Genomic DNA, 23,044 nt, shown 5'->3' on the forward strand with positions numbered 1-23,044 from the left:
TGAGGAATGGAGCGACAGAGAGTAGAGTCATCAGCAAAGAGATAGAGAGGATTTTCAAGAGAGTCAGAGAGATCATTGATGAAGACCAGAAAAAGCCCAGGGCCCAGAACACTGCCTTGGGGAACTCCAGCCTGAACAGGAAGAGATGAGAGAAACCCATTCAGGGCCACACGTTGACTATGAATAGAGAGTTCTCTAGAGTTCTACTCTTCTGTGTGAAGAGCTGTTTCCTGGCATCATTCACTTCTGTTGGTGTTGGCTTCGCGGTGGTGTTGGCTTCGCGGCTAGGGCGCCAGCTTAGGATCCGAGGATCCTGGGTTCGAATCCCGGTTGATCGCTGAATTAACGCCAGGGGGGTTGACTCAGCCTGTCATCCTTCCGAGGTCGGCTAATTGAGTCCCAGTTCACTGGTAATTCCCTGTTTGTCGTAAAAAGGTGACAAACAGGGTTGGCGGCAGGAAGGGCATCCGGCCGTAACACATTGCTTCAAGAAGGGGACCAACAACAACAACCACGGTGCCCGAAAAAGGCCAACCCCCGCTTTACGGGGAAAATGGCCTCTAAAGGTGGTTTTTTTATTCACTTCCGTGCTCTCACTGGTTTGGTCGTACATCAGCACCACAAATCGCTCTAGTAGTATCTGGTTGCATGGCATCAGTATCATCAGATGTGCAGTCTTCACTGTAAGTTTGTTGGTGGAGTGTATAAAGGCTTGCAGCTGTGACCTGGTGTGCATGGCGGGTCTTGGTGACATGGCTGGCATGTATGAAGGAATTTGCTGTTCCAGAACTTGCAATGTCAGCCTGTATCAGGGCGTTCGTCCAGCCACTTAGTCTAGTAGGAAGACTAGGTCCCCCTGCACCCCCCGGAGATATACTTCTAATCAGTGTTTCTAGATTGGAAAAAATGTGTAGAAAATGACCAGCTATGGCCCCAAGCTGAAAAAATGTCCCACATACCATTTTTATGCAAATTACTGCTGCCATTATCAAAAAAACGATTTTTGACATATCTCAGCCAATATTGCAGATAATTGAAAAATGAAGGTGTCTAGACCCATGTTTTGAAGGGCATAGATCATGATAGAACTATTCATAACATGATTACATGTGTCTATGGTATACTAGTATGCATATTAATGCTGTAATTACAAAATAATCAGTTTTACAAATGATAAGGATACGTTAATACTGCAGATAACTTAACATGGTACATAAGGGGTCTAAACCCAGGTATTTTCAAGGTTAAATGTCAACAAGATGCTCCTGAGTCTTGCATAGGGGCGGGACATTGGCAGTAACATTGGTACCACTCAACTTTTCTTCCCACCATTGACTTTGTATTGCGAGAGATTTTCACTTGCTTATTTAAAGGTTTCTCACCCAGCCCACGTAAAATCTACCAACTCCTGCTGTTAACTCCCAAACATATTTTTTTATGTTATCCAATCACAGTGCAGAAATGACAGACTAGAGATCCAAATTAGTGCTGCTATAGCTGCCATTTTACATTTCCATCCATGTAACATGCGCGCTCGCGCGCTCGTATCAATTGGTAATGTCGCGCGCTCGTATCAATTGGTAACGTTGATGTTATTGAATACCTCAGTTGAAAGTTCAGTCTTCCATTCCATCTGTGTGTTGTTCTTGGTATTCATCCTCCAATCTAGCCAGGTAAGATGCTAACTATAATGTTACTCACACTCTTGACTTCAGTTTCTGCATGAAATCATAAACAGGCAGAATAACAGCTGAGCCAGCTAGCACCATGTTAGCTAACGTTAAAGCTAGCCTCATCTATGTACAGTATGTTCCTAATGTCGGTGTAACTTAAACTTTTGTTAATGCCAAACATGAGACATATCTGTTGACTTCTGTATATGAATTGAACCAGAAAGAGGCACGACAGCTGAGCTAGCTACAGTAACTTAGCACAATGTTTCATTGGCCTAGATAGCTAACGTTAGTGTGGAAGAATTTAGATGTTTTAGCTATTAGCACTTTTGATGCCACTAAACATGGTTTAGTCAGCTAAAAAGTACCCTAGTGTAGAACATGACTCAGAACCTCTGTTACCTCACTGAAAACTCAGAGCCTCCTTTCACAGGCACTTTTAACATCATTCGTGATTTCTTATTTGTCATTTAACAGTGATGGTAGACATCGACAGCAAGCATGCCCAAAAGAAAACGGAGTGTAGAACCTGCAGCCCAAAGCTCTCCTCCTACATGCATCCTTCATGTACCATCCATGTCTGATCATGGGGATTTCACGCCCCTCCGTAAAATTAAAGGATCTGCTTCAGAAAAACTGCAACTGCTTCAAAAGATCCGGGATAGACGTCTCAACCAACCGCATGACTCCCCATGTCGTATGCAATCAGTATGTGATCAGATCCCGGCAACTCTTCCTGATGACCTAGAAAGAGTAGGATATCACAGCAAGTGTTATAAGCACTTTGTCCGCCACTTTCATCGTCTGGGAGATGATACAGAACCAGGGCCATCAACCTCATCATGGCATCACTCTCCTCGTAAACCAGGAGGTTCTGCTGAACCCATCTTCCCGCCAGAGTGTATATTTTGTGAGAAAGTTGAGACCAAAGATGCTCATCGCAATACTGAGAGGCCTACAACCTTCCCATCCTTTAAAAACAAAGAAAATGCATGGGAGCAAATCGAAACACGGGCTGAGAAAATGGGTCTCTATCGACTCCATCGAAAGGTGAAAAACAAAGACCTCTTTGCATGTGAGGCCAAACACCATCCGTCATGTTTTAAAGCTTTCCGCACAGCATTCTACAACTATGAGCGTGCGATTCACAGAGCCGAAGCACCAAAGGAGCAGGCTTGCATGTCAGCCGCCCATGAAAAGGCATTCAACTCAGTACTGGAACACATTCAAACCCAGGTCATCCAGCAGAATAAAGTTCTACAGCTTTCTTCCTTGCGCTTGCTCTATGTCGAGGAACTGAAACTGAATGGATATGAGAACTCAAATTATCGGTCAGAGAAACTACTGAAACGCCTACAGAATGACCCAATCAAGGAGCATATCCACTTCACGAAGGTTGATCATGACAAATGTGATGTCATTTCTTTCTGGCTTGTGCACAGCTCAAACATAACAGTTTCCAATGCTCTCGCACGAGCATTCACACTCGGAAGCACAAACAAGAACCAAAATGTTGCCCTCCAACTTCGCCAGGGTATTCTACAGGCTTTCAGAGAGTGTAAAGACCAACCATGGCCACCAACAGCTGAAGACATGGAGCTCAATCCTGAAGACATCCTACCTCCAGACCTTGTCCGCTTTCTCAGCGTGCTAATGACTGGCAAGGAGGGCATCGAGACAGAAAAGGTGAAGCGTCTGGTCTTCTCCATTGGACAAGATCTGTGCCGTGCAGTGTCAGATGGAAAATGGAAGTTACCAAAGCACATTCTCCTCTGTGTGACTGTAAGGCACCTGTTCCGAAGCAAACAGCTCACCACAATACTACACAGGCTTGGACACTCTGAGAGCTACGATTTCGCCTTGGAGTTGGAAACTGCTCTCGCCAAGGTCCTGGATGAAGTCTCAACTTATCGTACACCACAAATTGTGACAGGAGAGGGCAACCTTGTATTCCACTGTGAGTGGGACAACTTGAATAAAACCACTACCAGTGTGCACGGCAGCAACATTGTAAACAGTGCTGGAGGAATCATGGTGCAGGAGGTCAAGCCCGGGTTCGAGAGCAGCAAGGACCGAATGCTACCTACCATCAATAGGTCACAACAGCGTAGCCTGAAGGTCGACACACCAAAAACTCTCCCACCCTTGCACTTTACTCGCGTTGGCCCGAAGTTCCCTGAAGGCTCATCATTCACACCGCCAGCAGAGAATGACACAGTCTATGCCACTACGATGCAAGAGTACTACATCTGGCTCTTCATCAGATACATCGGAAGCTGTGGCCTGCAGCCTGTGCCTGGGCTAGGGGGTTTCACCTCTGCAACTGGTTCTCCCCCACCCAGCAAATCAACAGTCGACTACTGCACGCCTATCCACCAACCGATCACAGACAACGCAGTTGTTCGTGAGCTACTGAAGCGTTCCGAGGCAGCAACTGCTGAGGTGGGTCAGAGATGGGTCCTGAATACATTTGATCTGGGTGTCTGCATGAAAGCCCTTCCCATCATCTGGCGCTGGCCAAATGAATTTGCTAGTCATGTAGTAACGATTGGACCCTTCCACACATCCATGAACTACATCGGGATGCTCACTGGACACAAGATGCGTGGTTCTGGATATGCAGAGATTCTCTTTGAGGCACAACTAGTAACAAGTGGATCTCTCAAAGGTGTTCTCAGTGGAAAGGCCAGTCTGCCCTGAAGCCGCACATCCAGCGTGTGAACCACCGCGTAGCATTGTACAAAAGAGCCGATCAACCTATCATCGAAAAGCCAAAACCTTATGAGGAGCAAGGATGGATAAGGACTGATGAAGGACTGTTGAAACCAATGTGGTCCAGTGGTCCCATCCTACCAACCTCACTGGTGGATCTTCTGAACACAGGAGAGCACGAAGAGGAGGAGGAAGAGGAAGGAGAAGAAGAGTTTGACTCTGACGATTTCGATGAAAATGATGATGACTGACTCAGTGTAGAATCACTAATGCTAATGATGTTTATCTAAAACAAGCAAGAGAAGAGTGGTCACATTGAGTGCTAGGACTATTTTGACAGTTGTAATATTTAGAAAAATAAAACTTTGTGTTAACGTCTGTGTAGACGGACCTTAATATGAGTCTATTATTTCGTAAAACTGTGATTATTTTGTAAATAAAGCACTAATTAGCATACTAGTATACCATAGACACATGTAATCATGTTATGAATAGTTCTATCATGATCTATGCCCTTCAAAACATGGGTCTAGACACCTTCATTTTTCAATTATCTGCAATATTGGCTGAGATATGTCAAAAATCGTTTTTTTGATAATGGCAGCAGTAATTTGCATAAAAATGGTATGTGGGACATTTTTTCAGCTTGGGGCCATAGCTAGTCATTTTCTACACATTTTTTCCAATCTAGAAACACTGATTAGAAGTATATCTCCGGGGGGTGCAGGGGGACCTAGTCTTCCTACTAGACTAACTGTCTTCCAGCCAGTCTCCCAGCAAATTCAACGTGGCCATCTCGATGTGTGATCCCAAATGAATGGGCATCCCCAATGTAGTTGGAAATGACACCTATAATGTTTTTCTACACTATTTGGTTCCAAAATTAAGCGCGTTTGAACATTAGACTCGGTGGACTGGCGGCCATTTTGGATTTGACCTCTCACGGTCCTCAGAGGTCAAATCTGACTTCCCTCCACATCTGAAAATAAACCTTATGGTATGCACTAACTATGTTAGAAATTCCATGCTTTTCTCATAAAATGCACAATTGTTGTTGTTATCCGCTGTACTATAACAGGGTTTTAGGTTGTTGTATAGCCTGTATGTCAAAACAACATCTTCTGAATGTCTGATGCAGATACAGATGTCATCTGCATAAGCAATGCTTTTTAAGGGGTGGGTTCGAGGAGTAACACCAGACAAGGACTTGCGAAATGTATTCAAGAGGGGCTCAAGGCAGAAAGCATACAAAATACCTGAAAGAGGGCAGCCCTGCCTTACCCCTTTCCCAACACAAAAGGGAGGTACAAGTTCATTATTTATCTTTAAAATAGCCGATATGTTTGAGGAACATATTTGTACATGGGATACAAAAAGAGGTCCAAAACCAAAACATTTTAGCACTTAAAAAAGGTATGTATGAGAAACACAGTCAAAAGCTTTCTCCTAGTCAAGGAAGATCAAGCCACAACTTTCATAATTAATCTCAAAGATTTCAATTACATCTCGGACAACAGAGATATTATCCTGAATATTGCGACCAGGAACAGAATACGTTTGGTCCATGTGTATAATGTCTTTTAGTCGGAGTGAGATATACAAGGGACAGAAATACAAGTTTGTGTGGCAAGGGTGCCCGGAGGGCGTGAATGGTGTTGGTGTCCTGTTTTATGAGGAGTTTGTAGACAGTGTGGTGAGTGTGCCGAGAGTTAGTGTGAGGTTTATGATGGTGAAAATGATGATTGGAAAGCTCTTGGTGAACGTCATCTCGGGATATGCTCCGCAGGTTGGTCGGAGCGATGAAGAGAAGGACAAGTTCTGGTGTGCGATAGAGAAGCTGATGGAAAACGTGAAAGATGAGGAAGTTGTTGTGGTAAGAGGAGACCGAAATGGACATGTGGGAAGGAGTATGGACGGTTTTGAGGGAGTTCATGGGGGTTACGGATATGGTGTGAGAAATGGAGAAGGTGAAAGGATTTTGGAGTTTGCTGATGGAGCTGATTTGTTGATTTGTAACAATCAGTTCCAGAAAGGGGATAATAAGCTTGTTACATACACGTCAGGTAGGTCGACGACAACCGTTGACTACCTGATGGTGCGTAGGCGAGATAGGGGGCACCTCCGGGACACAAAGGTGATCCCGGGGGAGGAGGCTGTTTCACAGCACCACTTGGTTGTCTGCGACATAAGGGTGAAAGGTGCGAGGAGAGCTCGGCGGGTGAAGTACCAACCGAGAATGAAGGTGTGGAGGTTGAAAGAGGTGACAGTAAGGGAGGCATTAAAACTTAAAAGAGAAGCTGAGTAGGGTAGAGGATGATGTGGTTGAGCTTGAACGTGGTTGGATGTCAATGAAAGATAGTCTGTTGGGAGCCGTTGGTGAGGTATGTGGATGGACAAAAGGACCACCGAGGCACTCGGAAACATGGTGGTGGGATGATGAAGTTGGAAAGAGGATTGACGAGAAGAGGAAGAAGTTCAAGGAGTGGCAGAAGGCGAAGGGTATGGGACCAGAAAAAGCAGAGCATGAAAGTTATAAGGCAACCAAGAAGGCTGCAAAGAAAGAGGTAGCAAAGGCGCAGGAGGCATGTAGAAAAATGTTCGGAGAACGCTTGGATTCGGAAGAGGGTCAGAGAGCGGTATTCAGGATTGCAAAGCAGATAGCAAAAGAGAGGTGTGATGTGATGGGGGTGAGTTGCTTGAAGGATGAAGTGGGACAAATCGTTGTGGACCCAGATGGAATGAAAGGAAGATGGAAAAGATATATGGAAATGCTGTTGAATAGAGAATGAATGGGATGGCAACATAGAGAGTAACCCAGTTTTAGGACCGGCAGATAATTTAACTGAGGAGGAAGTTGAGGAAGCGATAAAAGCAATGAAGAGTAGAAAAGCGGGAGGGCCGACGGGAGTTGTGGGAGATATGTTGAAGGCAGCAGGAAGTTGGGGTGTGAAGAGAATGACAGAGATCTGTAATCTGGTGGTGAAAGAAGGCCGCATTCCGGTGGATTGGGAACTGAGTACCCTCGTCCCTCTATACAAGGGGAAAGGTGACCCTCTGGAGTGTGGCTCGTACCGAGCGATAAAGTTATTGGAGCATGGAATGAAGGTATTGGAAAGGGTGTTGGAGAGGAGGATAAGGAAGAAGGTGAAGATCGACGAAATGCAGTTTGGATTCATGCCAGGAGGAGGAACGACAGACGCGCTCTTTATTGTGAGGCAGTTGCAGGAGAAGTACATGGAGAAGAGGAAGAAGTTGTTTCTTGGGTTTGTTGATCTGGAGAAAGCATTCGATAGGGTTCCAAGCGAAGTATTGACATGGGCATTGAGGAAGTTAGGAGTGGAGGAATGGTTGATCAGAGTAGTGATGGCAATGTACAAAAGAGCGCGCACAGCTGTAAGGACGAAGGACGGGAACAGTGGTGAGTTTGAGGTGAAGGTGGGAGTGCATCACGGGTCGGTACTAAGTCCACTACTATTTGTAGCTGTGATGGAGGTGCTGGCTCAGAACGTAAAGGAGGGTTTTCCGTGGGAGTTGTTGTATGCAGATGATCTGGTGTTGATTGCGGAAAGTATGGATGGACTGAAGGAAAAGATGAACAAGTGGAAGGAATGTATGGAGACAAAAGGTCTGAAGGTGAATATAGGAAAGACGAAGGTGATGGCAAGTGGTAAAGCATGTGGTGAGGTGGAAAGAACTGGGAAGTGGCCATGTGCTGTGTGCAGGAAGGGTGTCGGAGTGAACTCCATTCAATGTACAATGTGCGCTGAGTGGGTTCATCAAAAATGTAGTGGTCTGAGAGGGTCATTAACCAGTGTGGCAGCTACATTCAAATGTAAGGTGTGCACAGAGGGAGCTGCAGATGGAGGACATGTTGAGTTGGATCTTGGAGACGGCGTGAAGCTGGAAGGTGTGAAAACATTTTGCTACCTCGGAGACATGCTGAATGGAGAAGGTGGATCAGACACTGCAACGGTTGCTGGAGTGAGATGTGCATGGAAGAAGTTTCGGGAACTGAGTGGTGTGCTGATGAGGAGGGGAGTGTCGTTGAAGCTGAAGGGAAAGGTGTATGCTGCATGTGTGAGAAGTGTTATGATTTATGGCAGCGAGACATTGGTCATGAACGCAGAGCAGCAACGAAGGCTGGAATGGGTGGAAATGCGAATGGTTCGGTGGATGTGCGGAGTATCGTTGAGAGAGAGGAAGACAAATGATGAATTGCGAAAGATGATGGGAATAGAGCCTGTGATTGATGCTGTGAAGAGGAACAGGTTGAGATGGTTTGGTCATGTGTTGAGGAAGGATGAAAGTGACTCGTTGAGAAGAGTGATGTAAATGAATGAGGAAGGGAGTAGAGGACAGGGTCAGACCGAGAAAGACTTGGCTAAAGATGGTGGAAGAAGAAATGCGGGCAAGGGGGTTAACAAGGAGAGATGCAGAAAATAGGGCAAAATGGAGAAGATTGTCATGGGGACCGCAAGGCTAACCCCCGCTCTAGCAGGGAAAATGGGCTTAAAATGCATGTTGTTGTTGTTAGTAGGGGTGAGAGACGCAAGGCCAAAGCCTTTGAGAAAATTTTATAGTCCGTACACAATAAGGACACTGGCCTCCACTGTGAGATAAACAACAACAACATGCATTTTAAGGCCCTTTTCCCTGCTGGAGCGGGGGTTAGCCTTGCGGTCCCCATGACATTCTTCTCCATTTTGCCATATTTTCTGCATCTCTCCTTGGTAACCCCCTTGCCCGCATTTCTTCTTCCACCATCTTTAGCCAAGTCTTTCTCGGTCTTCCCCGTCCTCTACTTCCTTCGACATTTATTTCCATCACTCTTCCCAACCAGTCACTTTCATCCTTCCTCAACACATGACCAAACCATCTCAACTTGTTCCTCTTCACAGCATCAATTACAGGCTCTATTCCCATCATCTTTCGCAATTCATCATTTGTCTTCCTCTCTCTCAACGATACTCCGCACATCCGTCGAACCATTCGCATTTCCACCCTTTCCAACCTTTGTTGCTGCTCTACGTTCATTACCCATGTCTCGCTCCCATAAATCATAACACTTCTCACACATGCAGCATACACCTTTCCCTTCAGCCTCAACGACACTCCCCTCATCATCAGCACGCCACTCAGTTCCCGAAACTTCTTCCATGCACATCTCACTCTAGCAACCGTTGCCGAGTCTGATCCACCTTCTCCATTCAGCATGTCTCCGAGGTAGCAAAATGTTTTCACACCTTCCAGCTTCACGCCGTCTCCAAGATCCCACTCAACATTTCCTCCATCTGCAGCTCCCTCTGTGCACACCTTACACCTGAATGTGGCTGCCACACTGGTTAATGACCCTCTCAGACCACTAAATTTTTGAAGGAACCCACTCAGCGCACATTGTGCATTGAATGTAGTTCACTCCGACACCCTTCCTGCACACAGCACATGGCCACTTCCCAGTTCTTTCCACCTCACCACATGCTTTACCACTTGCCATCACCTTCGTCTTTCCGATATTCACCTTCAGACCTTTTGTCTCCATACATTCCTTCCACTTGTTCATCTTTTCCTTCAGTCCATCCATACTTTCCGCAATCAACACCAGATCATCTGCATCCAACAACTCCCACGGTAATCCCTCCTTTACGTTCTGAGCCAGCACCTCCATCACAGCTACAAATAGTCGTGGACTTAGTACCTTCCCCTGATGCACTCCTACCTTCACCTCAAACTCACCACTGTTCCTGTCCTTCGTCCTTACAGCTGTGTGCGCTCTTTTGTACATTGCCATCACTACTCTGATCAACCATTCCTCCACTCCTAACTTCCTCAATGCCCATGTCAATACTTCGCTTGGAACCCTATCGAATGCTTTCTCCAGATCAACAAACCCAAGAAACAACTTCTTCCTCTTCTCCATGTACTTCTCCTGCAACTGCCTCACAATAAAGAGCGCGTCTGTCGTTCCTCTTCCTGGCATAAATCCAAACTGCATTTCGTCGAGCTTCACCTTCTTCCTTATCCTCCTCTCCAACACCCTTTCCAATACCTTCCTTCCATGCTCCAATAACTTTATCGCTCGGTACGAGCCACACTCCAGAGGGTCACCTTTCCCCTTGTATAGAGGGACGAGGGTACTCAGTTCCCAATCCACTGGAATGCGGCCTTCTTTCACCACTAGATTACAGATCTCTGTCAATCTTTTCACACCCCAACTTCCTGCTGCCTTCAACATATCTCCCATAACTCCCGTCGACCCTCCCGCTTTTCTACTCTTCATTGCTTTTATTGGCCTCCACTGTGAGATGAGCAATTAATTTCCTTTTTTCAGAAGCAAAGTAAGCACGGCTCTCCTGCAGCTCAGTGGAAGTTCACCCTTCTTCAAGCTCTCCAGGAAAACCAGAAGCAAATCAGGTCCAATCAAGTCCCAAAATTTATCGAAGAACTGCACTGGCAGACCATCCAGGCCAGGTGATTTCCCTCTGTCCAGGCTTTTAAATGCAACAGAAAGTTCTTCAAGCATGAGCGGTGACTCCAAATCCGTTCTTTGCTTTGGAGTTCGTGTATCGACACAATCAACCAAACTGGGAAGAAGTTCTGCATCGACATCTGTTGCCTGGTAAAGTGTAGAGAAGAAGAGTCTTGCATCCTTCTTAATTTCTACAGTGGTAGTCGTGATTGAATTATCAGGACGTTTCAAAGCAGTAATTTGGGAATGAGGAAATTTTGTTTCAAAATCAAAGAAAAACCGGGTCAGAGAATCCAGGAGGTAAAAGTGCTGAAAGCGTAGTCTCGTTAGCGCTCCTTGGGTTTGATTAGAAATTATATTATTAAGAAGAGACTTCTTCTCACATAGTCTTCGTTTCTTTTGGGGGGTAGGATGGGTTTTTTAATTTGTTTGAATTTGGAGAATTTCCTTCTCCAACTCCACTTTAATCCTGCGTTCAACCTGTGTGTTTAGAAAACATAATTGGACAGAAACTTCGAATTTGGATCTTTGTGTTGCCCCACCACAATCACTGGTCCATAAAACTGGATTTGGAGGCTATCAGACTGGACCACACCCTTTCAAAGGCATTCCTAAAGGAGGGTTTATATAATATGGAAATGTTGAGTTTGCAAAAAGAGTGGCGATTTGGAGATGACCCTACACGGTAACTCATGGTAATGAGGTGATGGTCGGAGAAACCAGACGGGGAAATTTCCGTGGTGGGGGAGAGGTTGGTAAAGGGCAAATTTATATAAAATCTATCAAGCCTAGCGAGGGCCACCTGATTATTAGCAACCTTACACCAGGTAAATTGTTGGGTGCCTGGATTTTGTATCCGCCAGATATCTTGAAAACCAAAATCTCTTATTATTTTAGATAACAGTCTGGCTGGTCCGGGGTGAGGTCCTGCGCCATTCCGATCACACTCAGGTTGCAGGGTGCAATTAAAATCGCCCACAATTATGATGAACTTCTGCAAGTCTAACTGCATCATGTGGAGTCGTAACCTGTCATAGAAGGTTTGTCGGGTCCGTGCCCTTTGAAGGGGCGTAGACATTTATTGAAGTAAAATTAATGTCTCCATCAACAGAATCCAGTGAAGCTAAGTGACCTGGGATCATTTCCTGAAATGAGTTGGAGCGGGCAAAAATGGGGATTGATTAGAAAAGCAACTCCTGCTGTACGAGAGGTTGAATCGCTAAAGTAGCCGGCCTTTTTCATCATTCGGTTCCAAATAGTGTGAGACGATGGAGTAGGGTGGGTTTCTTGTGAGAAAACCACATATAGTTTTCGTTGCTTTACAAGGTTGACCAATTGGAGCATCCTAGACTGGCTCGTGCCTCCATTTATATTGAGGCTACCAAAGCTCATCATGGAGATGTAAAAAAAGGTAAGGAAAGCGAAATATGCTTATCATACTGTTATGAATTTGGGTAGAGTGGTATCTAGAGCCAGGTAGATCTGTATAGGTAACATGCTTCGACTGCTGCGATAGGGAATCTATCCTGTAATAAGTTCTATGTTAGTCCGGTTTGTCGGGATAAGCTGTATTGATGTCCCCGCTACGAGGGAGCAGGGCATGCTAAATAGTGCAGGGATTATGGATAAGATTCCTTTGTTCGTCATCCCCCCTGTCGCCAAACCTTTGTCCCTTATGGCAATGCATACCCATATAAAGACTTAAATAGGCCCTTAGTGCAACATTAAATAATTCCCCTTCCCTTGCAATGACCTTGGAAGAGGCCAGGCAGGAAGCCAGATCAAGGCACCGCCGGATGGCTGCCGCCAGCCGCACCACCAGCTGGCCTGGCAACATCGTGTGAGACGAGCTGTAACCACGCCACAGGGAACGTGTGATTGGTTGGCGCGGAAGGCGCGATCCTTGAACCAATCAGCGCGGAAGGCGCGAGACGGTTGAGGAGACGGCGGGAAGCTACGAGGCTCTGGTTGGTGGCGCGCCAAAACCGACGTCACATGCCAAGTGACAAAAGGACTCGCTGGCAGGATTCTGAAAGCTTCGCTCTGGGTGATTGTGTCGTGCTGACGGTTCGCGCTTGGATTGCGTCGTGCGGAAGCTTCGCTCTGGGTATTGAGTCGTGCTGGTCCTTCGCTCTTCATTGTTCGTTCTTGGCTCTTGGCTCTTCGTATTGAGAGGTCCTGGTGGTCGTGGGTTTGCCATCTTCATGGTGCTTGGAGCGGTGCTCGGTGCTTTTGGTGCTGGAGCGAGGCGTGCCGTGGAGCGAACGGACCTCATGGGCGGCCGAAAGGAGCCTGGAGTGGGGCGATGACTCGGGGCCGAGCAGAGCGTGGGCGAAGCGGATGGAGGGCTTCCTCGCGCCGGAGCTTGGAGCTGGCGGGGCCGCGTTGGACGATGGACAGATAAGCTCGCATCACATTACACAAACCCACGACGAACGTGTTCTTTTGTTAATTCATTTTCCTTTGTGGTGCATTCGAAGTCTGTGTGTGGGATCCCAATTTAGGATCATTATTTATTTACCGTCACGTTCCTTGTTCTCGGGTTCCGAAATAAACGTGTTTCCTTTTGTACATTTTACGCCGGATTCCCGTTTGAGTTTGTTCCCTCTCCAGATAAGTGCTTCCACCTCTTCTTCTTCACTTCTTCCTCCCGCGTTTTATAGCCGAATCCGAGTTGGTCGTCGCCTCAATTAAATCCGTTTGGTCATTCGCAAGCCCTGGTATTAACCGGAGGGTATTCGCACGACAATACTTTTAGTTCATTTTTGGCTTTAAGAATGTGTTTCTTAAGCCTACTGCATTGGGGTTCCGTGAAATTGTAGTCACTGGGTCGGCGAATAATGCTCCTTGCCGTTTCACTGAACCCATGCAGATCAGAAAAATGATCTTTTATTTCAATATATGTTTTTCTAAAAGTCTGGTTCAGAAACTTGAGTATTTGCGATGGTAAGACGTTGGAATCGCTGTATGTGGGGAATTCCTCAATGTCATAGCATTCCTCCCCAGACATGTCAGTAGCACTATCTGGGACACTTGCAACCCCTGGTTCTTGAGACACGGGAATACTATGTGGTGTGCAGGTGTCAGCCTGTACTGTTTCTATAGGGGCAGGTTGAGGGGGTAATGTGGTGGGGGGTGCAGGAGTAAGCAGCCAGGGCTGGAGGGTGCTGCTCGTGTAAAGGACCGGGGCGACCTGAGGGAACCCCTCGGAATCCGGTCAGTCCCAATGGACGACCTACAGTCCTGTGGTTCTGAAGATGTCAGAAGAGGAGAGACCCAGACGATGAGGATGTGAGCGGTACTGTATCCTCCCATATAAACTCAAGGCCAGGTTGGGGATCCAAACTGGAGGAGCCGCAACGAGAGTTCGAATAAGCACGGCATTCAAGGCAGGCCCCACAATAGGCCCAGCATTAGGTTCCAATGCAGGCCCAGCAGTAGGCCCCAATGCAGGCCCAGCAGTAGGCCCCAACAGTAGGCCCCAATGCAGGCCCAGTGATAGGCCCCAATGTAGGCCCAGCGGAAGGCCCCAATGAAGGCCCAGTGGTAGGCCCCAATGCAGGCCCAGCGGTAGGCCCCAATGCAGGCCCAGCGGTAGGCCCCAATGCAGAGGTATGGCAGCAATAGTTTGATCAAAGGCAACCTTCAGGTAGAGAGGCAGCTGCAGGGGTTTGAACAGGTACAACCTTCAGGTGGAGAGAATGCAGCTGGAAACTCAACAGCACACGAAAAGGAACTCCACCATGAGCCCTCCTCCAAAATGGCCCGTCTCCGTCTCCGTCTCTCTAAATCAACTTCCTGGTCCCTCTCCTGCCCCACAGCCAATCATAGGCTTTATACCGGTGGGCCAAACCACTTGGTCTAACTCGGGGTGGGGGGGAGGGAGGGGGAGGGGGGGAGGGGGGGGGAGGGGGAGGGGTAGAGGAAGAAGCCACTTCAGAGAGAAAATAAAGGTCATAGACCGTAACAGTTGGAACACTGTACGGTCGAATTTTGATATTTTTGCCCCCCAGTCGAGACTCGACGTGACTTATCATAATCCGCACAATGATTTAATGTAGTTTGAACTCCAACCTCATCTGGAGGTAGCGCATGCAACTCTTCCACATTAGGCTGAGGGTCCATATCGACAGCAATACTTCATATCGATTACTCATTGATGTTTTATCAGGTGGTACTGAATCCAATGCTTCGGAGTCTAACACCACCTTCTTTTCCTTACGGGGTGGTGGGACATCCCGAGGTGTTTTCCTCTTAAAGAGGAGACGAGTGTAAAACCATTCCAAACGTTACCATTTTCGGAGGTTTTCGATGTCCATGGTATGTTTTCTGTTACAGTAACAGGGGGTGTCGTCTGCCTGGCTACCGAGGGGGCAATTTGTGGACAAAACCATTTTAGATGCCCAAAGTTCCCACAGTCGAAACATTTTAACGTTTCCGTGGACGCATATACCTGGTACGTGTGATTATCCACACGACACGTAAATATCGCGTTGAACACCTTGTCCACATTGGATGCAGGAAACACAATGTACGCCTGCCACCGGAAGGACATGATGTGTTTAACCTGCTCGTTGCGACACCCCAGAGATAACATCGTGATCTCCGACACCACTGTACCACACCGAGAAAGCTCTTTTATAATTAAATCGTTTTTCAGGAATGGGGACAATTTGATATCAAGACCTCCATGGCTGGGGTGTCCAGTGGGGAAACCAGGACAAAGTGTCCATTCTCGGTAGACAAACCGGTCGCCACAATTTAATGTACAAGCTGCTCTTCAGCTACGAATATTACCAGGCGTTTGTTCATCCGTGAAGCTGCATGGATTTTCTCAAGCCCGAATATATTACCCACCGTAATAACGATGTCTTCCACGCTGACCTCGTTAGGGGGAACGCTGACCTCGTTAGGGGGAACGCAGATGACGCCATGTTTTCGCGTCAAGGCCTCATAGGCCACGAAGCAGGAACGTGTCTTCTTCTTCTTCTTCTTTTGAGTTTTATGGCGTTTTCAGAGCCGTAAGACTCTATACGCACCTGAACATCACTGTGTTGCAAATAAAATATATTTCATCAAGCCGATTTCAATCACGTCTGCATTCACTCTGTAACAAAACCTATCCTTCGTGGTGGTATCCCACTGGGATTGCCATTTTTTGACGATCATGTCCCTGGCCACATTCACAATTTCAGACGGACCCAAAGGGCCTATGGGACATCCATAAAACTATATAGGTCTCCCACACGCTTTCACAAAGTTTAGGACCACCTTGCACAAACGAGGATGCTTCTGGTTTAAATGACCAAAAATGACGGGCAGGTCAGACCCACCGACCCACTCCTCTCCTCTCTAACGATTTTAAATAGAAGCAACCTAGGTCCGTCATATTGGCGACATACCATAAATAAGTGAGATAAATCTTCGGGTTCCCTACAGGCGTCGCAAGTCCCGGAAGTGTGACACCTTATCACGTGAAGATACGCATTAAGGCGACAGTGCCCAAGTCTAAGCCTGGAGAGAGCCACCTGGTCTCTGCGGGACAACTGAGGTAGCCGAAAAGGGGGGTCACGTCTGGATTCACCCTGTAACAAAACCTACCCTTCATGGTGGTATCCCACTGGGATTGCCATTTTTTGACGATCGTGTCCCTGGCCACATTCACAATTTCAGACGGACCCAAAGGGATTTGGGGGACACATTCAGATGTGAGCACACACTTGGCTGCAAGATCGCAGGCCTCGTTCCCTCCGATGCCCACATGAGCGGGGATCCAGCACAGATTGACCACAGATCCTCTCCAACTAGAAATGTTGATCAGGTGCAGTACTTCGAGCACCAGGTCAAATCTGCATCCCTCCTGTAGAGACTCTAGTGCCTTAAGTGCAGAGAGGGAATCAGAAAAGATCACGGCACTGAGAGGGTTGAACTCGATTATCCATTCCAGTGCCAATACGATAGCAAAGAGTTCTGCTGCGAGGACGGAGAGATGATCAGATAACCTCTTAGCCTTTGTCACCTTAACATCAGGGATACATATTGCCACCGCAGTTCTCCCAAGGGAAGGGACTTTAGAACCATCTGTGTAAACGTGGAGAGACTGACTCCAAACCGAATGGATAAACTCGATCGTCTGGATGCAGAAAGCAGAAGGGTTATCCTTGTCAACTCTCCCCCATAGATCCAGGTGGATTTGAGGCATAGTAAGAGTCCAGGGGGGCCAGATTGGAACTTTATTGACGGACTCAATGGGCAAGGAGTCCAGACCCATTTCACCCGCTACCCGCCTACAGGCCATCCCGAAGGGAGCGGAATTTAGATTTTTACCCCATGCCGCATACTCCCAACAGTCTGCAAAAACCGCTCGGACTGGATGATTGGTCCCAGAGGATATAGATTTAGCCCAGAATTTTAGCCGGGACACCTCCCAGCGGAGGGATAGAGGCATCTCCCCGGCCTCCACCAAAATGGCAGAGATAGGTGAACTCACGAAAGTTCCCAGACAGACATGCAGGGCTTTAGCCTAAATGGCTTCAAGTTTACTGCGGTTGGTCTTTGACATGTCTGAAAAAACCTGGCTACCATAGTCCAGATGAGGGCGGATAAGGGCTTTTTACAGGAGAAAAAGACTTCCCTGGTGGGCTCCCCAGGAAGTGCCAGTGAGGCATCGAATTCGATTTAGGCCCTTGGCACATTTAACTGCGACCTTCTTAATGTGGGAGCTCCACGTAACCCCCTTGTCGAAAACAACCCCCAGGAATGACACTTCGATGGTTCCACCAACTGATATTGATGTGTCCTGGACCATCCTCTTGCGGGAAAAGATTACGAACTTGGATTTGGGCCCAGAGAACTGGAACCTCCACTTTTGGGCCCACAGCTCCATCAAGCTGATATCAGCCTGAAGTTTCCTTAACACAAAAGCTAAGTTTTTACTCTGGACCCACATGGCTATGTCGTCTGCAAACAGCAGCATCTTGCCGTGGATCCCTGAGAGGGAGGCTAAATCATTGATCATAATGTTGAAAAGTGTAGGGCTTAAGCAGCTGCCCTGGGGGACTCCTTCTTTCAGATGAAAGTAGGAAGAGAAGGTTTGCCCCACACTCACTTGAAAATATCTAGTGGCCAGAAAATCCCGGATCCACCAAAACATTTTGCCACTGCAGCTTGAAGAGCAGGCTTTCCTGCCAGACTGTATCGTAGGCTTTGTGAATGTCCAGGAAAACACAAAGAAGCGTCCCCTAATTATTGAGGGATTTTCTCACGTCGTTAGCCAATAAAACAATGTTGTCGATAGCTGAACGCCCCCTCCGGCATCCGCTCTGGGATTCCTTCAACAGGTTGTTCCGTTCGAGGAAGAAAACCAGGCGACTGTTCACCATCTTCTCCATTAACTTGCTTACCACCGAGATGAGGGATATAGGTCGATATGACTATGGATTTTGGGAATTTTTCCCACTTTATGGATCAGGATGACTATTGAGTATTTCCACTCTTGGGGAAGTTCTCCTAAAGACCAAACTCTCTTAAATAGGCCGAGAAACACACCCAACACCTTGTCGTCCATATTCTTGAACATATGAAAGGTCAATAGGTCGGGGCCAGGGGCACTGTTCCTAGATTTATGAACCACTTGCCTAAGTTCCCAGAGGGAGAAGTCCAGATTTAGAGGGGAATTTTCGGGACACCAGTCATTGAGGATTTCTCTGTGCTGGGTCTGGAACTGGAACCTGGACACCTTGAACTCCCTGTCGGCGTTGTTTTCTCGAATCAAGTCAGAGAAATGTTTGCCCAAGGCCTCGGCCTTGTCCTTATTCGTGGAGGAGGTTGCATCAGGGGAAATGAGTACTGGGATGACCCTTCCCCCATCTTTAATACCGCTCATGGATTTTACCTTCCTCCAAACGGATTGAAGAGAGGAGTCCGGGCTAATGGCTGAACAGAAGCACCGCCAAGAAGCAGTCTTGGCCCGTTTTATGACCCGCTAGGCCTGGGCTCTTTTCCTCTTGTACTCTATTTCGTCATCCATCCTTAAGGATTTTCTCACTTTCTTCAGAGCCTCCCTCCTTTCCCAGATGGCCTTCCTGCACTTGACATTCCACCAAGGCACTTTGGTTTTCCTGCCCGATGAGCTTCTGCAGGTAGGGATTGTTCCCTGGGCAATGGCCTTCACAGTCTGAACTAAAGAGCTGTTGAAGTCCGCAGTGTTCCCACTCGCGAGATCTTCCCGCACTCCCTCGGAGCATTGACGAGAAAAGGAAGCCCAGTCGGCCTTGGAGAAATTCCAGGAGGGAGGGCCACCAGCAGCCTCGATGTCCCTTTCAAATAAAAGATTTGTAAACACAGGAAAGTAGTCGCTCCCCAGATTATCCCCGTGCACCCACCACTTGCATCTTGCTGCTGCAGACAAAGAGATGAAGGTGAGATCAAGGGGGGAGGTTTCCCCCAAGGATGGATTTAAACAGGTCCCACTTCCATCATTTAACGGCACCAAGTCAAACTCCTCAATGATACTTTCGATGCACTCACCATTTTTATCCGTGATATTGGAGCCCCAAAGAGAGTTATGGCTATTGAAGTCTTCACAACAGATTACAACCCCTTCACACTTCCTGAGCACCTCCTGGAGCAGTCTGGGATTCAATGGTTTTCAGGGATTGTATAGGTTTATGATCAATAGACCTTCCCTCGAGCCGGAAACCCTGATTACAATCGATTCCAGGTCAGCATCACAATCCATTTCCTCGAAGGAAATACCGAGCTTCACAAAAACCTCCACAACCTCCTCCACTCCCCCTCACTCTATCCTTGCGGCCAAAGGTATAACCAGGGTATAACACCAAAAAGAGAGGCTCTCAAGGCCTTGTCACACTGGGTAGCAGATTTACAAAGAATTAGCATGTCCCCAGATCTGAGGTTTTTTTTTAGCACTGATGACGTCGCCCAATTCACTCTTGATCAGGGAAGCCATTTGGATTGGATTCTCGGAGCACAGGGGTTTAGACCCCCTCTAAAGTCGAAATTATGATGGGAAATCCCCCATTCGGATCAACCTGACTAACTACGGCCTTGACCTCAGCAGGAGCGTCGGACTTGTCACTACTCTCCTGCCGGGACCTTATGCTCTTCACGCCAGAGCCCCGTGGGGCCCTGTTCGCTGACGGCTGATCCTCATCCTCCTCGTCCTCAGACCTACTACCCATTATCGCCCCCTCCCTCTCCTCACACCTCCCGAGGGGATAGGGTCCAACCCACTGAACCACTGACTGGACGATCAGTCTCCACTCAACGTGTAACCTTCCACTAACTTGCCGTGTCAAAGATTACGTCGAAGACTTGAGCCCAAATAAAGCGAATCGTCCGAGCAGCTCAACATTGTCCGAAAACTTCACCCCTCGTCGTTTCCCCCATCGATAGGATGCCAGGAATGTATCGACATTCCTATGAACGTAAATACCTCGGACTAGCCCGAGTTGGATTCGGGGATGGAGGAGCGGAAGGCGGTACAGCTTTCTGTACAAGCAGGTAAAAAGGAAAAAGTGCTACTCGGCATACACCAGCACGAGCGAAACTATCGCAAAAAAAAAAAACCACACCCCTCAATGAGGAGAAGAGCGAGAAACCACGACAACCCGTCAGAGTGCCAATGGAATAACACTCACTCCTCGATCTCACCGAAAGGCGTGGGCAATCTCTCTCTCTCTCACTCTCACTCTCACTCACTCTCACTCTCACTCTCACTCTCACTCTCTCTCTGTATCTCAGAGGAAGAAAACAAGACCAAAAGTCTAACAGCGCGTAGCCGGGCTGGTAAAATATTATAAACCACAAACACATATTATTAGCTTTTTAAACAGTCGCTAATGCTGATTATAACATTAAACAAAGAAATTTGGAGGAATCTCGACATCCGAGAGAAGATCTACTGTAATCTATATACCCCACAAGGATTGGATTAATAACATGCTATCAAAAAACCGAGGCAAATTCCTTACTTCCGCGGTTGTTAGTACCGTACACCGCTTATCATTGATTCATGAACCATACACCGCTTCAATCCAGTAACGTTGTATTCACGACATTGGGATTAAAGTGTTATAGGTCATATTTACTATATTATTATTATTACTATTACGAAAACGATACTACTGAAACGATACACTACTGTATTAAGAAACCTGGGCTTAATTTGTCCGAAACGGCCCGAAGGTGAGGCTTGAAGCCGAAGGCCTATACGTACCGTTTTGTTGGAAGAGACGTAACGCCGATGCTTTCGATATTTGATGGTCATTTTAGCAATCGGTTTGTTTGTGTTTCACACTGAATGAAAAACGTAAAGGTAGAGCAGGGTGATTGTGACATATGACAGGTTCGACGATATGTTCGGCCTGAACGAAATTGGAATCAAAATGCCGGAGTGTGGAGAGTCAGCGGCCGTACCGCAGCAATGACATCAGACGTAATCACATCACCCTGTCATGTGACCAGATCCTCAGCTCTGTTTGGTATACGTTTGAGGGGACATACATACATACATATGATGGACAAAAACTGTTCTAGACGGCTTTGCCCTCTGGGCTATGCCATAAAAAGAAAGTGGAGAAAAATGAAATAGAGATAGCAACACAAGCGAGGAGTGCAATTGGGGGGGGGGGGGGTGTATTAGGGGAACCGAGTGGGGGTAGGGGGACGGTCGGAGGAAGGGGAGAATGGGTGGGGAACTGGGAGGTAGGGGGGAGGAAAAAGGGAGGGGGGTTACAAAATCAGCTACCCTCTCATTGGGAAGCCGAAGTCTGGTTACAAAATCAGCTGCCCTCTCATTGGGGAGCCGAAGTCTGGTTACAAAATCAGCTTCCCTCTCATTGGGGAGCCAAAGTCTGGTTACAAAATCAGCTACCCTCTCATTGGGGAGCCGGTCTGGTTACAAAATCAGCTACCCTCTCATTGGGGAGCCGAAGTCTGGTTACAAAATCAGCTACCCTCTCATTGGGGAGCCGAAGTCTGGTTACAAAATCAGCTACCCTCTCATTGGGGAGCCGAAGTCTGGTTACAAAATATGGTACCCTCTCATTGGGGAGCTGAAGTCTGGTTACAAAATCAGCTACCCTCTCATTGGGGAGCTGAAGTCTGGTTACAAAATATGCTACCCTCTCATTGGGGAGCCAAAGTCTGGTTACAAAATCAGCTACGCTCTCATTGGGGAGCCGAAGTCTGGTTACAAAATCAGCTACCCTTTCATTGGGAAGCTGAGGTCTGGTAACAAAATCAGCTACCCTCTCATTGGGAAGTAGAAGTCTGGTTACAAAATCAGCTACCCTCTCATTGGGAAGCTGAAGTCTGGTTACAAAATCTGCTACCCTCTCATTGGGGAGCCGAAGTCTGGTTACAAAATCAGCTACCCTCTCATTGGGAAGCCGAACTAGGTTGTCAAACTCATACCGCGTTAACCGGCGACTTGCCCGGTTTAATATGGTCATGCAATGTCTTGACTATCGATTTGTAGGTGACAGCATCATCCGACACCTTGGCAGGCAAAATCAAGTGAGAACAAACCAACGGAACACCTTCATCGGCATGTGATGTAGCTATGGTCCGACAAACCGTCGTCGCCAATTATGGTGTCTTTAGCACAATGTTGAGGACACGCAGAGAGGGGGAAGTGCCGCCATTTTTATTCAAGGCAAATAGGCCTCACTCGGCGAGCACACACAGCGGCCTCACTCGGCCGTACATGGTACTATAACCTAGACAGAGGATCAGCCATTTGGCCCATATATATTAGGGCCAAAAAATATATATTTCCGGTCTCTGGTCAGCGCGTGCATCGATTTTGACCCTGCGCGTCAATATTTTTTTTTTTTCAAATTTCCAACGGTATCTACAACAGCACGCGCCGTCTATATTTAAATATAGAGCACATCATAAATTATAGAGCACATTAAACATAAACAATGTCGTGCCGCTTCAAGTATTCGCGTATACTTGAGGTGGGGCGGAGACGAGATAATTGCAATTCAGTGAGCCGAAAACGCAATTTCGAGCGTGAGGAGCCATATAATGTATGCATGTTACCGGGCCGGCGCGCTATCTCGGGAAATATGAAAGATCTTGGGTATCGACGTTCGCGCATGGTACTCCCATACAAAACTACGTTTAGTTTGTCCAAATCCAACCAGCCGTTCCAAAGATATGA

Source organism: Myxine glutinosa, chromosome 1 (assembly GCF_964187855.1).
Source record: "Myxine glutinosa chromosome 1, kmMyxGlut1.1, whole genome shotgun sequence".
Classification (NCBI taxonomy): domain Eukaryota; kingdom Metazoa; phylum Chordata; class Myxini; order Myxiniformes; family Myxinidae; genus Myxine; species Myxine glutinosa.